This window comes from Squalius cephalus (genome assembly GCF_949319135.1).
Source record: "Squalius cephalus genome assembly, chromosome: 25".
Taxonomy (NCBI): Eukaryota; Metazoa; Chordata; class Actinopteri; order Cypriniformes; family Leuciscidae; genus Squalius; species Squalius cephalus.
The window spans coordinates 6,651,545-6,671,524 of record NC_137146.1 but is presented as its reverse complement, the minus strand read 5'-3'; the positions used below and the strand labels follow the sequence as shown (position 1 = coordinate 6,671,524).

Sequence of the window (19,980 nt, the reverse complement as noted above, 5' to 3'; positions counted from 1 at the left end):
GCCATCTAGTGGTTTAGAGGAAAATCAAATAAAATCATCCAGATCCTGAACAGAGCAAACTTTTGCTTGTGTGTTACATTTATTGTTGCTCGACACAATTTATTTCAACACTCTTAAAAAAGTGCAATGTATCAAGTGTGCATTCCTCTCTTACAGGGAACATTCCAAAGATATGAGTGCAAAACAAGCCCATCTCCATCTCAGTGTGAACACGTACATCAAGGGCGAAAAAGAAAAGAAAATCAGATTAAATGTCGCAGATCAATGATTTTCTACTTAGAGGCAAATGCGATGGGAAAAAAGCAGAGCAGCAGGGTACGGCATGGACATCTAATGAGGTTTCAATTTGCATGAGACTGCAGGGAATAAGCTATTCTCTGTAAACTTGGGACTAACATCTGTGAAACTACAACCGTTGATCTCACACGTCACTGACCGCAGGAAACATGCCGGCTTTCCACCGACCAATAACAGCTTTCCGCTTAAACATAGGCCTATTGGTGCTTGCTAAGTCTAGCATGAGCATCACCTTAAAGGGATAGTTCACTTTGAAATTAAATTTTGGTATGTTTTAGCTTACCTCAAGGGCATCCAAGATGTAGGTGTCTTTGTTTCCGCAGTAGTTTCAATTTTGATATTTTTAGGTCAAACCGTTCTTGTCTGTCAGTCATATAATGCAGGTCTATGGTCACCACCTCAAAGAGCATGCACAGAGTCCAAATTAAACAATTCCCCATCGTAAGTACACATTGATGGCCTAAGACACGAAACGAGCGGTTTGTGTGTGAAAACGAACAGTATTTATATCGTTTTTACCTCTTGTACACTTTCCGGTGCTTGCGCAGACTAAGCCAGAATGCGCGCACACGTCACACACCAGGAAGCGCGCGCGCCCTCAGATCACTTGGACGTGGTTGTGTTATAAGAGGTAAAAACGATATAAATACTGTTCGTTTTCTCACACAAACCGCTTGTTTCGTGTCTTAGGGCATCAATGTGTACTTACGATGGGGAATTGTTTAATTTGGACTCTGTGCATGCTCTTTGAGGTGGTGACCATAGACCTGCATTATATGACTGACAGACAAGAACGGTTTGACCTAAAAATATCAAAATTGAAACTACTGTGGAAACAAAGACGCCTACATCTTGCATGCCCTTGAGTTAAGCTAAAACATACCAAAATTTAATTTCAAAGTGAACTATCCCTTTAAAACATGCAGGTATGATATTAAAACGTTCCGAATAATCATAAAACTTTTGCTTTGTTAGTTTGAACAGTAACAGTCATTTGGGTTAAGAAACTATCAGAACTGTGCTTTTGCTGCTTTTGATTTAGTGTTTTGCTGTGCAGTGGATAATTGCTCTGTTGATTCAAATCCATAAACTCTGCCAATGACTCTCTGTTTGGATCTATAACCGTCACATTTCAGCCACATGAGTGGAGATCAGCCAGTGAAGACGAACATGAAGTGCTCATCAAATTGGTTGTGCAAAAGGTCTTTTGAGGTAAACTGAGAACTCACCCAGCAAAGTATAGCATGTTGTAAAAACATGTATCTAATGTTGCCATACTGATATCTTACAGATGTTTTTTAACATAAGAAATACATGTTTTTATAAAAAGGTGCATTGTTTTTCACACACACACACACACACACACACACACACACACACACACACACACACACACACACACACACACACACACACACACACGTGCTTTTGTCATTTTTATTAGCTTTTGTTTGTTAATATTTCTAATTTATTTATTATATAATTATTCTAATTTTTTTTTTCTTTAAGTTTTTAATCTAATATTTATATTTTATTTTGTTTCAGTTTTATGTCAATTAACAAAAATGATTTTGAATAGTTTTAGTTTTAGGTCAACAATAACAACACTGACAAGGACAAATAACATTGTGATATGGTTTTGATTTCACTATGTTTTTGAAACATATAGATTACATTAAAACCTAAATAAAATATTCCAGAAACATTGTAGCCTATGTTGCCTACTTTACTATAACTGCAACCAATATGCAAATCTGTGGAAGTGTTTTACGTTTGCTGGGCAGTTGTGCTAAAGAAAGAGAAATGAGCAGGTGCCATCATTTCAATTCTGGCATTTATCGTTGACACGCAATAATGATGACATCCTAAACTAGAGCACTCACACATTTCAGCAACCATCTGCGCCTCTTTCTCTTTCTCTGACCATCTCTCATTCTGTTTTTGCTCGCTCTGGTTGTACTGCAGTCTCTCTCTCTGTCTTGCGCTGTACTTCACAGATAGAGATTGAAGACTCTGTGGTTCCTCTGTTCCAGCAATGATACTGTGCTGGCCCGTATAACCTTCCCTCTCAGTCTCACTTCTTGTGTTATAACTGCATCTGCTCCCCCCATTCAGAACGCGCCTCTTTGACTGCCTGGTTCAAAACGCTCCTTCTGCTTCCTTCACAGACCAGCCAAAAATGCTTTGAACAGGTTCAGGCTTCACATGTGTGGGTTAAGCATTTGGCCATATCTCCTGGCGACCCATCATGCATCACTCTCTCTCCCTCTCTCGCCATCCTATTCTTCTTTTCTCCCACCCTCTTTCCAGCGTAATCTCCATTTGCACTCCTTTTTCTTAGAGACATGCATCAGGAAAAAATCTAGATTTGCAATTAAAAACTGTCCATTATATCTATCTATCTATCTATCCAACCATCCATCCATCCACCCATCCATTATATCGATCTATCCATCCACCCACCCATCCATCCACCCACCCATCCATTATATCGATCTATCCATCCATCCACCCATCCATTATATCGATCTATCTATCTATCTATCTATCCATCCAGCCACCCATCCACCCACCCATCCATCCACCCACCCATCCATACATTCATCCATCCATCCATCCATCCATCCATCCACCCATCCATTATATCGATCTATCCATCCATCCACCCACCCACCCACCCACCCACCCACCCATCATATCTCTCCATCCATCCATCCATCCATCCATCCAACATATCTATCCATCCATCCATCCATCTATCTGTTCAAAAGTGATTTTTTATATATAAATGATGGCAGGCAGGCTTAAGGTTTAGAAGCATGTAATTTCTTCAGAGACTTTTGTAGATCCAGCAATGGCACAGACTCACTGACAGTTATAAAACGCAGTCAGACCACAGGGTCAGATTGAGGTCAGACCTTACAGACTCTTCAGAAAGCCAGGCTTTAAACATCAGTGTAGAGATAATGTCCCCCTTGAAATCACAATACAGCCTCCGGTTTTAATTGGCTGAAAAAATGTCTGGGCTTTTTTCCTACTGAAAGTCTGGTTTTAAGTCCAGCTGTGGTTATAGAATGACTTTAGAGGACAGATGGAGCATAAAAACAACCTAATACCAGCGAACATGTGCACAATAGCATGACAAACACGATATTTACATAATGTGATTAAACATGCAAGCACGGTCGCGCATAACATCCGGCCAATAAATCAGCCGCGGTCTATAGGGTGTCTGTCATCCGTTTGTTGAAACGGGTTTGAGTGTGTTTGTGCGGGATGTATCCATGTGTCACTATGCATATGTCAGTGGGAGAGTGTGTTTTGTTGTCATGACCGCAGACGTCAAAAGACGGATGGTCAGAGTTCCGGAAGCTGACACTGCCTCGGTCATTCTGGTGCTTGTGGACGCCGTCCAGGTTCCCGAACCATCTGTGAGGGGGCAAGATGCCCTCCTGCTGGGGTAAGTGAGGGTAATGAGACGCATTGTCTCCAGGGCCTGTCAGGTTCCTGCTGGAAGTGCCATGGTGGTTTTGGCCGAAACATCAAGTGCGCGCCATCGTTCTAAATGTTAAATGCGTAATGAGAGCTGTTGAAAACAGGACAAAGGATGACAGACATTTGTGTCCCAGGGGATTGCCTTTACACTCTTAAAAGAAAAGGTTATAGAATGTTTTAGGGGTTCCCATCATTTTATGGATTTAGTTTTAATTAATTAGTGTTGTTTAAATTTAAATTTAGTTCATTATAGAACCCCATTTAACCTTTTATTCTAAGAGTGTAAACTTCTCATCCAGTTCTAAAACACCAGTGAACTTTAATATTTTTTTTATTGGATTGGACTGAAAGCATGGCTTGTCTTGAAAAACGAAGACAATTTGATGGTCATCGTAGGAGGAGCCACATTGTAGGACTGTAAGTCAAATCTTCTGACACTGCCAGAATTTCATCAGAGGTAAAATTTTATTGCAACTGTCATTAATCGGCTGTCTGTAAGCATGTCAAACTAACGATCATATACTTCAGATTTTACCCAAGGATTTTTTAGGATTTGCAAAATTTGTCTCAGACGGCAAAATCGTACAGTGTTTACCAGGCTTATAGGTGCAATGTGTAATATCTGTGACTCTAGTGGTAGCAAATGGTATTACAGTCTGTTTCAGAAACCTGACATTACCTCAACCAATGGTGCGATTTTAGGGCACGACTGTACGGAGCCCCTAAAGGGATATGGTGATGGAAAAACTATTAAATAAATATGTATTTCTTCCTTTTCATTTTATTTTCATCACCAGTTTTGTGTTTGCTCACAAAATTTTTTGCAAGCGAAGGCAAAAATTTGACATGCGAACGCAAAACGTTTGCAAGAGAATGCAAACTTCTTGCCAGTGAACACAAAAACATTGAAATATATTGCCATCTTTTTCCATCTACGAACTGTGTAGGACTGTGTTTGGTAGACTTGGTAAACTTTGTTTGGAATTTATTTATTTATTTATTCATTTGCAATTCCACTTGGTGTTGCTAATGATGATAAACTGCACCGTTTGACTTTCAGTTTCAGAAGAAAACAAATCCTTTTTTCCTGGACAAATGGAGACTTCCATCTCATTTTAAACATTTTTGGAAAAGTCTATGAATTTATTTTAGTGTAAAACATTTTTCAAGTGGAAAAAATACTTGGTGCAACCTTTAAAGTGTTAAAAATGATTTGGCCTTTTCCACTAAATTGCTGAGTGATTAAATATTAAATATGGTCTGCAGACTCAATAGCCTAGCAATGTTTGCAAACTCAGGCTTTTAATAAGTAGAGCAAGCTTGTTACATTACAGCTACACGCATATTGAACTGAAATACCCGGTCTTGTAAATCACAAGTCACCATTTAATGGCAACCAATGTGATTATACTGTACATTAATGTCATAGCTTGTGATATCTGATTTGAGTGGAGAGGAAATCAAGGCTGAGAAGGTGTGATGGATAGTCTGACCCGCGTGTTTTTGCAGAATCTATCCTTGCTGATCAATAATTCAGTCAGACTTTCATGTTTGCTTTCAAAATCCAGCAGAACTCAACTGGATTATTACAATATCTCTGTTAGCAGTGCAGAATGAACAGTTCTCAAAGTCAAAATATACAGTTGCAGGATAAAGAATTTATGCATAAATTTGATCTGATTTTCACAACAATTGAACAAATAACCTGCCTACACTAATAGTACACAAACAATATTATTTTGTGCATTTATTAAACATAGAAATGAGTGGGGAAATAACATAAACTGGATTGGATTCAATAATATATTGCATTGTTTTTCATATAGCCTACTTTTTCATGCATCTTTAAAGTAAAAGTGTATCAGGTTTACCTAGTTCTGGTTTTATGAGCTTGACCATTCGTGTCCAGCCCGGATCAGTATTGAGATCTAAACTTCAACTTGAAGCCAATTACTCCCACACTTATGCTGTTGTTTTTACAGAGTGTATTGAATGATGTATTGTTTGTCTTGCTCATTAGTGAAATAAAGGAGTTTACTGTTGTACGCTATCAAATGAGAAGGTTGATGTCATATATTGATAGATCTGTCTGACATATGAATCATCAAAGAGCAAAGTAAAATGTTATTGCTTAGAGATTGCTCTTTTATAGTTAACTACCTTAATGGTTTTCTTACCCCTGGTTTCACAGACGAGGCTTAAGATTAAGACTAAAACGCATGTTTGAGCTGTTTTAATGGAAATCAACTTGCACTGACATATCTTAAAATATATCAGTGTCATTGTTTTGTCTCAAGATGCACACCAGAAATGTTTGTTTCTAAGGCATGATAAAAGCTACGTAAATGTCCTAAATGAACTAAATGACTTCAATGTCATATACTCATATTTATACTCGTACAGTATTCATGTGTTCTATTCAGACCAGACATTTAGTTTACTTCTACTCTGAAAATGTGTCTGTTTGTGGGCTAGACATGCTATTTTTTTTTTTTTTTTTTTCGTTTTCTGCTCAGTGTCATATTAGCCTATCCTGTCTAATATGTGTGGTTGCCTATCTTATTCACATGAGATGGTTATCTTACCTGGAATTAGGTCCACATAAGGTCAAGGCATGATGGAAATAAGTATTTAGCCATTTCTGCTTCTTAAGCTGGTTTACACAGAAAACATTTTGCTTTGAAAAACGCGAGAAGCAGGCAGTGGAATGGGGAAAAGGCACAAGGTCTCGAGAAAAAAGTTCTTTTAAAAGTTGAACTTATTTTAACTTGAGTGCCGCGTTTTAAGCTAGGTTTGTAGCCTAGTCGCCGCGTCCGCACGAGCGTGAAGTTGCGCGCGGCAAAATTACGTCATTGCGGTGTGGGCAGTCGTGCGGCGCAAAGACACCATTTCGCTTGGCGGTGTGCACGGCTTTTTTTTGTAACCGTGGCTCGAGACGCTCCAAATGTACGCTTGTACATGTGTGTCTAGCGCGTGTTTACATTGAAAAATAAAGTAGCGCAGTCCAATGGAAAAACGTGATTTTCCGGTAGGATATAGAGCTTATTACGAAAACGATTTATAGCCTACTTATTTTTTGCTAATTATTATTTTATTTCATTTAGTTTTTCATTAACTGTTGTTAGTTTCGTTTAGGTTTAGTTTTTCATTTATGTTGAAATTTCTAGTTTACGAAAAAAATGTTGACCAATAGTTTTAGTCTTTCGGTTTTCGTTTACAAAAATAACCTTGATCCTAGCTTAAGCTGTGAAACCAGGCCTTGTTTGTTTCATTTAAGCATTTTACGTTCTCTTATATATAGGATAGATGAGACACGTTTGAGACGATTCTTGAGATAGGCTACAGTTAGAGTAGGCTACACAAAATTTAAACTCAGATCATTTGGTTTTGGAAGATCTTGAGATCTTGGTTGCAATCTTGGTTTCTTTTTAGGTTTTTGATTCTCTGAACGTATTTAGTTGTGGGTTAAAAAAAATCTAATGTTTTAAACTTTTTATATATTTTTCACAGTTTCAAAGCTGCCTTTATTTTAGGAAGGGAGTCGCTTGCCAATAGATCATATTGCATGAGTCCATGGCAACAAAATTGTAAAATCCGCAATAGGAGAAAAAATTAACTTTCTATGGGTTCTCATTGTCATTTTGCCACTGGTGGGTTTGTCCATGCTTTCATTGTACCAAACATCTTTCAAACTTGATTTATTTTATTAGTTTATTTATTTTCCCGAAAGACCACCATCAAGAAAGATCTGGTATTACATCCAGGCTGTCTTTCTCCCATGAGAAATGGGATGGTTTGGGCTGTTGTCACAGTTCACATCTCAGCTAGGCTGATTATGGCCTGGAAGCAGCATGACTGAGCCATGCGACCTGAGGGATGCCAGTTCCCGTGTGCGCACACGAGGAAGATATTTGGGGAGGTATTTCAGCTCTCTTACATAAACACAGACAGGTTGCGGGATTATACAGGATTCAAGAGGCAAACCTGTCTCTGCCGGAGATTTCCACAGCGCAGGATTGTTTAATGCCATATCTGTTTGGTGATGATTACAGCATCAGTGATATAACTACAAATCCTGGCACACAGTGTCACATGAGATTTTTAATAAAAGGATTCCACACAATGTTAGGTAGACGGTAGGCTTGAGGAGGGGATTAAGGATATCATGCTTTAAATGATGTAAATGCATACAATTTATTAATTACAATATTTGTTGGACAAAACAACGAGAGCTGCTTTTGTATGTTGCCTTTCACTTTTCGTTTTTCAGTGTTTCCATTGTGACAACATGCCCCAGTTTTGGGATTTACTGGACTATTAAGTGTGATAACTAGCCTTGGGTTCCCATATTAGAAGCATACATAGCCAAAAATGTCATTGGGTTCATTAAAAATAACGTATGACAGGTCCATTAATGTGCACAGTCTACCCGCTAATGGTGACCCTGAGGATTCTGAGACATAGCCAGATGAAACAGAATATTAAGCTATTGTTGCTCTCATGATTGAATCTCAAATGAGATTTGGAGAACCCCCGGTGATAAATTCTGCCCTTTAATATCGTCATCTACCATGTGACAAGAAATGTGAGAGAGCTGATTGGAAATCTCCATTGCCATGACAACTCACTCTAATATGGTTATGAGTGGTGAGCAAGAGGTAATAATTGGATTGTTCGGAGTGAGGGGGAAATATGATATAAATATTATCGCTCACCCCTCTATCTTCTGTGTTCCCTGAGGAACTTCCATTGTGAGTCATATAACCACATGTTTTGCCATGTGGAGTGTGTTGTAAAGACTTTCTGCCATAACTTTTGTAAGGCATAGAAGATATGGATAAACACATAAATATTATTTCTACTCTTTTATGCTCCAAAAGATGGAATAGTTTAGTGTAATCCTTTACTCACCCTCATGTTATCAAGGTTTGGCTGGTTAGCATGACCCAGTTAGCCTGGTAGAGGCCGTAACTACACCATCTGATTCAACAAGCATTTTTCTCCTTTCATGGCCGGTAAAAATGTAACCAAATGTAGCAACATTTAGAGTATATCACTAATATGTTGTTTGTGTTTTACTTTTTTTGACGTTCGATTCTCTTACGTGCTTTCGGTAACACTTTATTTTAAGGTAAAGTAGTTACACGTTACTACATCTACTTACTAATAATAGTAAATTATGCATAATTACAAGTAACTAACCCTAAACCAAACCCTATAGTAAGTACATGTTGTTAATAATATTACTCAGTATATACTTGAGTAAGTACAATGTAACTACCTACGTCACCTTAAAATAAAGTGCAACCATGCATTATACGGAATACCGTATAAAATCGAGTTTCCTGTAGTAGCCTTTACTTATTCAAAAACACTGCAACAGATCATATATGAATGGCTCTTATGAGTCTGTTTTTTTAGCGAATCAATACAAGGCCCTTTCCCAAATGACACCCTAAACACTTGCAGTCTTCCTACGAGTATGTACTTTCGTGACATAAACGAAAGTACATACTTTGAATGCCTGCTGCGGGCTCAGCAAAAGTGCACATCGAGGTCGCATATAATGATCACCCTTCTGAAACCTAAAATGACAAATGGGACACTCTACGGTCTTGTAGACTTCACAGACATGCATGGCAGCCATTGTAAGTCCACAAGATCGTACGGTCATATAAATTGTGCTGATTGGGACAGGGCCCAAGTCTGACCAGCGCAGTGGGATTCCCATACTAATTACTCTTATGAGTCGGCTCATTTTAGTGATTTAAAAACATTCAGCGCAGCTTTTTTTTCCGGGAATCAGACACATGTAGTTTACAATGTACAAATGTTGTAGTTAAATCATTATAGTTTTTGACTGATTGTTCATATGAGAACACTGTGGCGCCCGGGGAGCGATTGGGGGGTTAGGTGCCTTACTCAAGGGCACCTCAGTCATTTCCTGCTGGTATTGAGAATTGAACCCGCAACCTTCGGGTTACAAGTCTCCCTACGACTCTCTAACCATTAGGCCACAACTGTCCCTTATGCCTCTTACATTATGAGTTTTATCAGTTAGAATTTGTAAAATTAAATAATGAATGAAATATATTTCCACATTAAACAAAATATTTATTATTGAAATTATACATTCCTTAAATATATATAATCCTTCAATTCTTTATCTATTTTTATTCTTTAAATCTCCATTGTTTGTTTGTTTACTGTTTTGCTCAAATTTTTAAGCATTTCACATCTTCCCATGAGACATAATGATTTTGGATGTGAGTAATGCCACTTCGTTCTGTTATTGTTGTTGTTGTGAATGCGTATGTGTGTGCTATCAGATGTCTAAGTATTACTCAGAAATTAATCAGAAATGGCACACATCTACTCCCACTGCAGTCTGTACTCAGTCCACTGCTGCTGTCCTAACACATCTCACGCTAAAAGCTCCACCCACACTGAGCCTTTGCTGTCCAGATGGAGTTTTAGTTCAGCACAAACCACATATGAACCACACATTGAAAACTCAGTGCTTCTTGTGCCTAGCAGGAGAGAGGTGTCCCTGAAAAAACACAATGTTTTCATTACATCATATATACATTTTAAGCCTACTCTCAGGGTTAGAGGTCAGCCTGACTTCTAGTGAACCGAGCAAAATTTGTGAACATGTAGGAGTATATGAATGTATAAGATATGAGACAATGGGGAGGTAGTGGTACTTTTTGATTGTTTTACTGGCTGATATGACCAAGGGGTCAATGTCTGGCTAGTCTCAGCCTCAGACATCACACCCCCGGACCGCCCACAGTCCGTTCGCTGACCATCTGATGCGTGATGCACGCAAAAATGGCAAGCTCTGTCTGAAATCGACAGTTCAAATCTGATTGGCTGTTTTATGGTGTCTGTCAACAGATTTAATTATGAACATGATTAATCTCTTGACTTTTGACATATAATATAACCTATATATATATTAATATTCCCTTGTGGCAAAATCCAGTTTGAAAAACCCTTGTATTAGAGTTATCGGCTAAGCAAAATAATAATGCTATAACTGAAAAAATAACACAGTTGCGCACTTTGTATGAGGAACATTACTAAGTAGAACCAGTGTTGGAGAAAGTTACTTCTAAAAGTAATGCGTTATATTGCTTTACTTCCTAAAAAAGTAACTAATTGCTTAGTTACTTTTTTATGGAAAGTAATGCATTGTGTTACAATTGCCTTACTTTTTTCTCTCCTGGACTGGGCTTGCTTATTTGTTATTTAAATAATAATAACGTATATTTTTGAGAAACATAAAGGTCCTTGAACCAAAAGTGAAATGAATAAGCTGAATTGTAAAAGAATATGATGCAGGAGAAGAAAGTTCAACATTCTTACTTCAACAATTAAAAATTAGATGTTTAAGTAAAGTAATTTTTTACGCATATTGAGATGATGATGACGTTCTTTCAACTGTGACCTATATCTGATCCATGTGTTTACATTTGCCATATCTGAAACATCGCGCATGCTTAAAGGGTTCAATTATCTTGCACAGATGGACTGTAGCGGTATCCAGTAACCGCTAAGAGGCTGAGTAGAGGGATTAAAGATTGACGCGTTTCCATTGTTGATCCAGGTGATTTATTGTAACATTGAACAGGACAATAACATGAAGATGATGACGGCAAAGTAAACAAAAAGAAAATAAATGAAATAAATTTAAATGAAATGAAAACGGTCAACAGAAAGTGAGCGTCCCAGCTACTCACCCCCTTCCTCCATGCCAACCACACACAAACTAACAGGTAATATGCACCTAAAGCAAGTGACGTAACAAACCAAAAAATAAATTTCAAAATAAAAGACATCAACCCAAACCTGGCACCTACACACCAGCCCCTGATTATTACACCCACAAACTGTAATAATCATAATACAACACAATCATGCAAGTTACACATCGTTGAATATGTACCTACATACATATAAATCGCTAAATTTTATTCCACAAATAAAAAATGTATAGGCTACACATGTATGTGTATGTTTGCATGTATATGTAAATGTCCAATTCTTCAATGTGAACAATGTCCATAATCAACTGAAGTAAACATGTCAATTAAAACGTCTTTAGTCAAAGTCTTCAGTAAGTCAGTTGAGAGCTCTCACAAGTCAGTCAGTCAATTAGTCAGTCGGTCATAGAATAACCTAGTTAAAATCCTCCGTTTCAAGAAGAAGGCAAACTTTGGTAATGGGTCTGGTCAAACAGGAACTCTTGGTCTTGATTCTTACTTGACGTATCAATCCTTTTTTATCCTTTGTGATCTGAATGATCTTGCCCATTATCCATGAACTCCTTGGAGCAGTATCATCCACTACAAGCACAATATCTCCCACTTGAAAATTGCGTTTCTTCACCAGCCACTTCTGGCGTTCTTGTAGTTGAAGTAGGTACTCCCCGGTCCATCTTTTCCAAAATAGATCCACCATGTATTGGACCTGTCGCCAACGTCGTCGTGAATACAGATCGTTCTTGTCAAAGAGTCCAGGTGATAAAGATGGCTGTGTTTTTAAGAGGAGAAGATGGTTTGGAGTAAGGGCTTCCAAATCATTAACATCCAGAGATGCTCTGGATATTGGACGATTGTTGAGGATTGATTCGATTTCACAAAGAAGTGTGTAAAGACCTTCCTCGTCCAGACTTTGCCCTCTAAGGATAGAATTTAGAATCTTCCTTACTGATCTTATAAGCCGCTCCCAAATTCCTCCAAAGTGCGAGCCAGTTGGGGGATTAAAGTTCCACTTAATTCCTTTTTGAAGCAGAAATGAATTGATCTGATTATGATTCCAGTTTTTTATAGCCTCCTGCAGTTCACGTTGGGCACCAACAAAGTTTGTCCCGTTGTCTGAACGGATCTCGACAACTTGTCCTCGACGTGCAATAAATCGTCTTAATGCATGGATGAAAGAATCTGTATTAAGAGAATTCGCTATCTCAAGGTGAACAGCTCTTATAGTTAAACATGTGAATATCACTCCATAACGTTTTACAACGCTCCTTCCCCTTTTTATTTCAAATGGACCAAAGCAGTCCACTCCAACATGCGTGAATGGCGGTTTGTCAGGTGTGACTCGATCTTGTGGCAAATCTGCCATCTGCTGATGACCCGGGATTCCATGAAGACGTTTGCAGACCACACACTTGGACAAAATTCTTCTTATAGCCGTGCTAGCACCAGGGATCCAATATCTCTGCCGTAAATTAGCCAGCATGTAATTTCGTCCACAGTGTCCAATGTCATGATGAATCTGTCGCAGAATCAAATCTGAAATGTGTAAATCCTTGGCCAGTATTACTGGATGCTTAACTCTTTCAGGCATCATAGCCTTGTCCAGTCGCCCACCAACTCTGATGACATCTGATTGAAGCACAGGATTAAGTCTATAGAGTTCACTATTCCGTTTTACCAATCCATCTTTCCGTAGACTAACCAGTTCCTCAGAATATCTCTTCTTTTGGCAAAGACGAATAATCTACAATTCAGCTCTTTCCAACTCATCTGAAGACAACAATTTTGCAGGCACATTGGATTTAAATCTTTGTATCTCTTTCTCAACAACAGTCTCTCGTTGCACCTTATCCATATCAGAGTAAGCAGTCATCAACCTTTTCCTTTCCTTGCTGAGATCAACTAGAATGTTCCTGAATCGAAGGATCCAAGCTACGCCTTTTTTCAATCGCATCCATGAAGAGTAATAATGAAAGTATGGCATAAAATCATACTCTTGATGAACTTGCACAGTATTCACCAGAACACTCCTTTTCACTTCTGGGTCACAAGACGACATCACACCTACATCAGTAGGATCTACGGGCCACAACTCTTGAGAAATCCATATCTGGTTCTTTAAGAATGAATCAACCTTTAGACCTCTGGATGCTAGGTCAGCTGGATTGTTGGAAGACTTAACATACCTCCATTGTCTGATTTCAGAAACACTGCGAATTTCAGCAACTCGGTTGGCTACAAAGCATTTGAATCGAGAAGTCTCATTTTGGATGTACTTGAGGACAGAGGTGCTGTCGGTCCAAAATACCGAATCCTGAAGTTTCATCTTCAGCTCTCTCTTCCACAACTTATCCATGCGACCAGCAAGTGTGGCAGCTGTGAGCTCCAGACGAGGGATAGTGATAGGTCTTAAAGGAGTCACTCTTGCTTTACTCATTAAAAGACAGGAATGAGCACATTGTTGATCATTATGAAGTAGTAAATACGACACCATGCCATAACCCTTCTCATTGGCGTCCGAAAAGTGATGCAATTGGGCAGATATAGCTTCTCCAAAGCTTTCCGGCTTTAAACACCTGCGGACCTCGAATTTCTCCAATTCATGAAGTTTCTCTAACCAACTTGTCCATCGCTGAATGTACACTGTTGGAATAGTGCTGTCCCATCCAATTTTTTCTCTACACAGATCTTGAAGTATCATTTTTGCATGTAGAATCACAGGAGACAGAAAGCCAAGAGGGTCATAGATGGAACTAATAATAGAAAGAATTCCTCTTCGAGTAAGAGGTCTGTCCTTGATGGTCACCTTGAACTTGAAGACATCAGATTCAGCACACCACTGCACACCTAATGCTCTTTCCAAAGGTAGCGTGTCATGTTCCAAATCCAAGTTCTTAACTTTCTTGTCTCGGTCTTCCTCAGGGATGGCATTTAACACAGTGCGGCTGTTACTTATCCATTTGGTTAATCGGAATCCACCTTTAGCACACATTTCTGTGAGCTTCTGGTACAGTCGAACAGCTTCTGAGTCTGTAGACACAGACACGAGACAGTCGTCTACATAGAAGTTATTAAAGACAATGTCCACAGTCTTGGCATCATACAGATCCTTATTGTCCTCTGCACACTTTCTCAATGCATAGCTAGAGCAACTTGGAGATGACGTTGCTCCAAATAAATGCACAACCATTCTGTATTCTTCCAGGTTGGCATCAATGTTTCCTCCAGTCCACCAAAGAAACCTCAACAGATCACAATCATAAGGCTTTACCTTAACCTGATGAAACATCGTTTCTATGTCAGCCATCATGGCAACATCCTCCATTCTGAATCGCACAAGAACACTCACCAACGGACTTGTTAAATCTGGACCTTGCAAAAGTTGTTCATTCAATGATGTTCCTTGATATGATGCTCCGCAATCAAACACCACTCTGATCCTTTGCTTTTTAGGGTGATAAACACCATGGTGGGGTATGTACCATAAGCGTCCATCCAGTCGTTCCAGTTCAGCTGTGGGAACCTTTTCAGCATGGCCTTTAGCGATGACACTCTCCATAAAGGTAGTATAGTCAGCATGAAAAGAAGTGTTTCTTTGAAGCCTTCTTTTAAGATTCAGAGCACGTTGTTCCACTATTGCTCTATTCCTTGGCATGACTACCTTTTCGTTTTTAAGTGGAAGACCAATGCAGTAATGCCCATTGATCAGTCTTGATGACTGTGAAACAAAATCCATGAATTGATGATCTTCCTTTGACAATCCTTGCTGTTCCTCTTGCACACATTCAGGAAAGTCACCCTTGAACTGTTGCTCCCATAACTCATTCAGTTTCATAACGGTGATCCGATTGACAGTCATGTGAGAACGTTCCTTAACAGCATACTCTTCCTGTCGCTTGATTGGTCCATTAACTGCCCATCCAAACATGGTTTTAATAGCGTATGGGCCACTGTCTTGACAGCGGATAATCTGCCATGGCTCCAAAGCCTCTGGCACATTTGCACCAATCAATAACTCCACACCAGCATCAATTGAAGGCAAACATAGATGACTTAAATGAGGCCAACAAGCAAGGTCGTTTTGTGTGGCGATGTTGGTTTTACCTACAGGCATGGTCTTCTGCGTGTATACCTCTGGTAAAGCACAGTAATGCTCTTGATTCAATGCTGACACTTCCAGATCCTTCAAAACGTAACAGCAAACGGATTTGTCCTGACTCATGGTTCTCATTAGAATGTTAACTTTCTTTGCTGAGAGATTGAGCTTGGACATCAAACTCTCTGTACAGAAAGTTGCAGAGCTCCCAGAGTCCAAAAAAGCATAGGTGGTCACAACTTTACTTCCTTTCTTTGATTTCACACATACAGGAACGATAGACAATGCACAATTTTCTTTACCAGCCCCAGTAAGAGCACTGGACTGGAGCGAGACAAAAGCACTTTCCACTGTTGACTTTGACTCATCTTTATACTGCATGCCTTTTCTTTCTGATGGAAAAATATGGAGAAGACTTGGGTGTTTAAGATGACATATTTTACATATGCTTCTCTCTTTACAATCACGGCTGAAATGTCCTGTACATAAACAACCGAAACAAATCCCTTTTTTCTTCAGAAAATTCATCTTTTCTGCATGAGATCTTTCAAAAAGCCTTTTGCATGAGTCCAATATATGCGCTCCATCACAGAAGGGACAGGTTTTATTCACAGCCTTCCCACCACACTCCTTTGCACCACTTGCAGTGACTGTAGTGGCAAAACTACTTCTAGGTTTTGTATGAGGTAATTTGGTATTCAGGTTTCTACCTCCACTAGGCAGAACATCTTGAATGTTTCCGAATACCGGATCTGTGACTATTTTTACCTGTCTTTCTACGAAGTCCACAATATCAGAAAAACAAGCTGGATGGTTCCGTCTTTCCTGTAAATCATATGCCACCATTCTCCATCTTTCTCTGAACTTATAAGGAAGTTTTGCAAGAACAATTTGCATATTAGAGGCAAGATTCAACTCATTCATGTAGCAAATGTTCTGCATTGCATTGCAGCAACTCCTAAGAAATAAGCTGTAGTCCTGCAGAGCCTTAGCATCCTCCGATCTTATCGTTTGCCATGAGAGCGCTCTTTTCATGTAAGCTGAGGCTATTCTTACCTCATTGCCGAAATGCTCCTTGAGCAAAGCCTTAGCCTTTATATACCCTTGTGAAGGAATCATCAGTTGACAGCTTCGAACAAGCTCTTTAGGTTGCCCTCTAGTATACTGTTCCAAGAAATGCAAGCAATCTGCATGGCCACTTGCTTTCTTTTCCACCACTTCTTCAAATGTTCGCATAAAGTCGTGATAACGCAATGGATCTCCATCAAAGAATGGGACCTCCCTTGGTGGAAGTGAAGATAAGTTGTGTTGCTGAACTAATAGGGCAGCAATCTCATTCTGCTTGTCAATAAGCTTAAGGATACTTCCTCCTGCCAAACCATCCTGTAAACTTGATCCATGTGCACCCTGCATTCCAGGTCCATGTCCACCATCATGACTGATGCTGGGTAATGTAGAATGTGTCAACCTTGTGTTAGAATTTACACTCTGTTGCTGTTGTTGAGCTGACTGAGTTGGAAAACGCACTGGATTCTCTGGTGCTGCTTGAGCCTGTGTGTAAAATACAGGTGGCTGTTGTGGCATTGAATATGAACTCGAAGGTAAAAATGGCTCCACATTAGGGTTAAGAGAACTGGTTCCAGTATTTCTTGCCCTTAACACACTGGCATCAGAAGAATTTGTACAAGCACTTCGTTCTGACCTCACGTCACTATACACTTTCATCTTGGCCATGGATACAGCAATTTTAGTGTCCAGTTCCATTTGTTCTTTTCTCCTCCTCAAATCCTCCTCCTCCTTCTCCAATACATGTTTCCGTGACAACATTTTCTGATGTGCCAACAAGGCTGCCATTTCGGCCTTAACCTTAATATGAGCAGATACAATGGAAGATCGACTGGTTCGAGATCCATGACTAGTTGTCGTTCTCCTGCCCACGTTAGAGACACTATCGGTTGGCTGTATTTGATTCTGCACATCACCATCGTCCATGTCACAGTTCGGATCTTCACTTAGAACATGCATATTATGAGATGATGAAACTGGTTCAGCAGAAGGTGGAACATTAGTATCACAGCTTAGATGAGGTTCAGCACAATTATCCATTGCTTTTGAATGATGAATGACAGAAAGTGATGGGCAATGATTTGCATAATGTTGAGTAGAATTTGATTCTGTTATTTGACCATTTTTCCTCAGATTCTTAGCTTCATTCAACCATCGTTCCACATCTTCCACAAATCCATCATTGTGCTTAGAAACTGCATCAAACCACTCATTTTGTTTGTTTTGTTCCTCAGGAGGAAGAAAAGGAAGTACTTCTTTATGCAACACAGATGCATCATCTTTCAAACATTTTAAAGATCCCACCATTGAAGACAATTGTAAAGCATTTTCATCACATTCCATGAGATCTTTCATTGATAAAATTAAGCTCTTCATTTGATTCACCTTAGACTTGCGATCCTTTTGCAACGTCTCAATTCTAAGAGCCAAGGCCTTTGCTGTAAGCTTAGGTTCTCTTTTGCTGCATATAGCAGCGTGCGCAGACTCATTTGCGTCCATCTCTCACAACACAATCCAAGTAATCCAAACGGCGCTGTATTCAACGCGTAGATCAAGCCAACAATTTCATGAATGAACGCACCACCACAACGCGATCACGAGTGCGTAGTAAACTTGCACTTCATTCCACAACCGCTATCCATCCAATAAGCGGTATCCAAACACTGCACGGCCTGCGACAAAAGCGTCCTCTCTTCTCATTCAATAAACAGCAATGTTGCAGCCAAACATAGTAAAACCGCTCACATACCTCTTCTGCCTTCAGGATACAGAAGCGCGATCTCACTTCAGTGTGTGCGTCAGCACTTCGCGTGCATGCGGTGTGCGTAGAAATCCTTTCCAATCCACGATAATCAAATCCAACAGTGGCCGATTTCTGTTGACTAAATGTAGCGGTATCCAGTAACCGCTAAGAGGCTGAGTAGAGGGATTAAAGATTGACGCGTTTCCATTGTTGATCCAGGTGATTTATTGTAACATTGAACAGGACAATAACATGAAGATGATGACGGCAAAGTAAACAAAAAGAAAATAAATGAAATAAATTTAAATGAAATGAAAACGGTCAACAGAAAGTGAGCGTCCCAGCTACTCACCCCCTTCCTCCATGCCAACCACACACAAACTAACAGGTAATATGCACCTAAAGCAAGTGACGTAACAAACCAAAAAATAAATTTCAAAATAAAAGACATCAACCCAAACCTGGCACCTACATGGACGAACGCAAAATATGTTTGATGCTAGCTCTGAAGTTCGCCAAACATCACCATGATTATGAGGCAAAGGAGGACGAACAGTGCCATCATTGCACATATGCTTCAGTTATTGTGTGTGAGAGAGATCTCAGGACTGGTGAGCATATTCTGTTTAAATATTGGCTTTAACGAGGAGCGGTCGGTCCGAAATTTTGTTGTGTAGGCCTACAACAATATGTTGTGTCAACGTTTGTCCACATTCCTCTCCTACGACGACACAACTTTTCGTCGGGCCATCCGTCCCTTTGTAGATGCGCGTTGGGGTTTCTCTCGTCATTAAACCGCGGAGACGTTGTCTAATGCCTCAGAAAGTCCGATCTGCCTGTTTACTTGACAGTCGCATTGGCACATATCCGATTTATCTCCACGTATGAATGAGGCCTGAAACCGATCTCGAAATATCCGAATGCATGCGTTTTTTCCTGTTTACACTGTCATAGAACACATCGGATCTGTGTCGCGCAAAAAATCGGAATTGGGTCACATTTCACTGACAGTGTAAACGAGGCCTTAGTTACTTGAAAAAAAGTAATCTGATTACGTTACTCGCATTACTTGCATTGCATTACCCCCAACACTGAGTAGAACTACTATATGTAAACATTCAAAATTACTTATGAGATTCTATTTTAGTAAGCATACTGTTAGGATGCTGCCTATGTAGGCAGTAGGTAGTTTACTAGGTTTTGGAACAGAGCCATCATGTTCTATCCTCTGTGGGTGAGCAAAGAAAAACAGGCCGACTCTACTGCATCTGTATGGGCTCTGATGCTGGTTTGGTGCCTAGTGGAACTGGCAGGATTTAGGAGCATCAGTGCCAGAGCGTTTCACAGCAGGTTGGCTTACTTACACAACAGAAGAGTTTAGCTAGCACACAAAACACATACCCACCTGTGATACGCCACACACATACTGTATATACGCACACCCAGAGCCTCACACCCCCTTTAGATAAACCTAAACAAACATGGCCCAAAAATTAGCACTGGCAGCTCGACTGGGC

General features: G+C 39.7%; 1 protein-coding gene across 2 annotated transcripts in view; it reads right to left on the bottom strand.

Annotated features, from left to right (window-relative positions):
* The window catches only part of mmp16a (matrix metallopeptidase 16a (membrane-inserted)), a 63,502-nt gene extending 56,815 nt beyond the window's left edge, over positions 1-6,687 (bottom strand). For both annotated transcript variants that reach the window (XM_079862384.1, XM_079862385.1), the window contains exon 1: positions 6,378-6,687. The gene's annotated coding sequence lies outside the window, so the exon portion shown is untranslated. The remainder of the gene's footprint in view (positions 1-6,377) is intronic.
* Between the last annotated feature and the right edge of the window lie 13,293 nt (positions 6,688-19,980).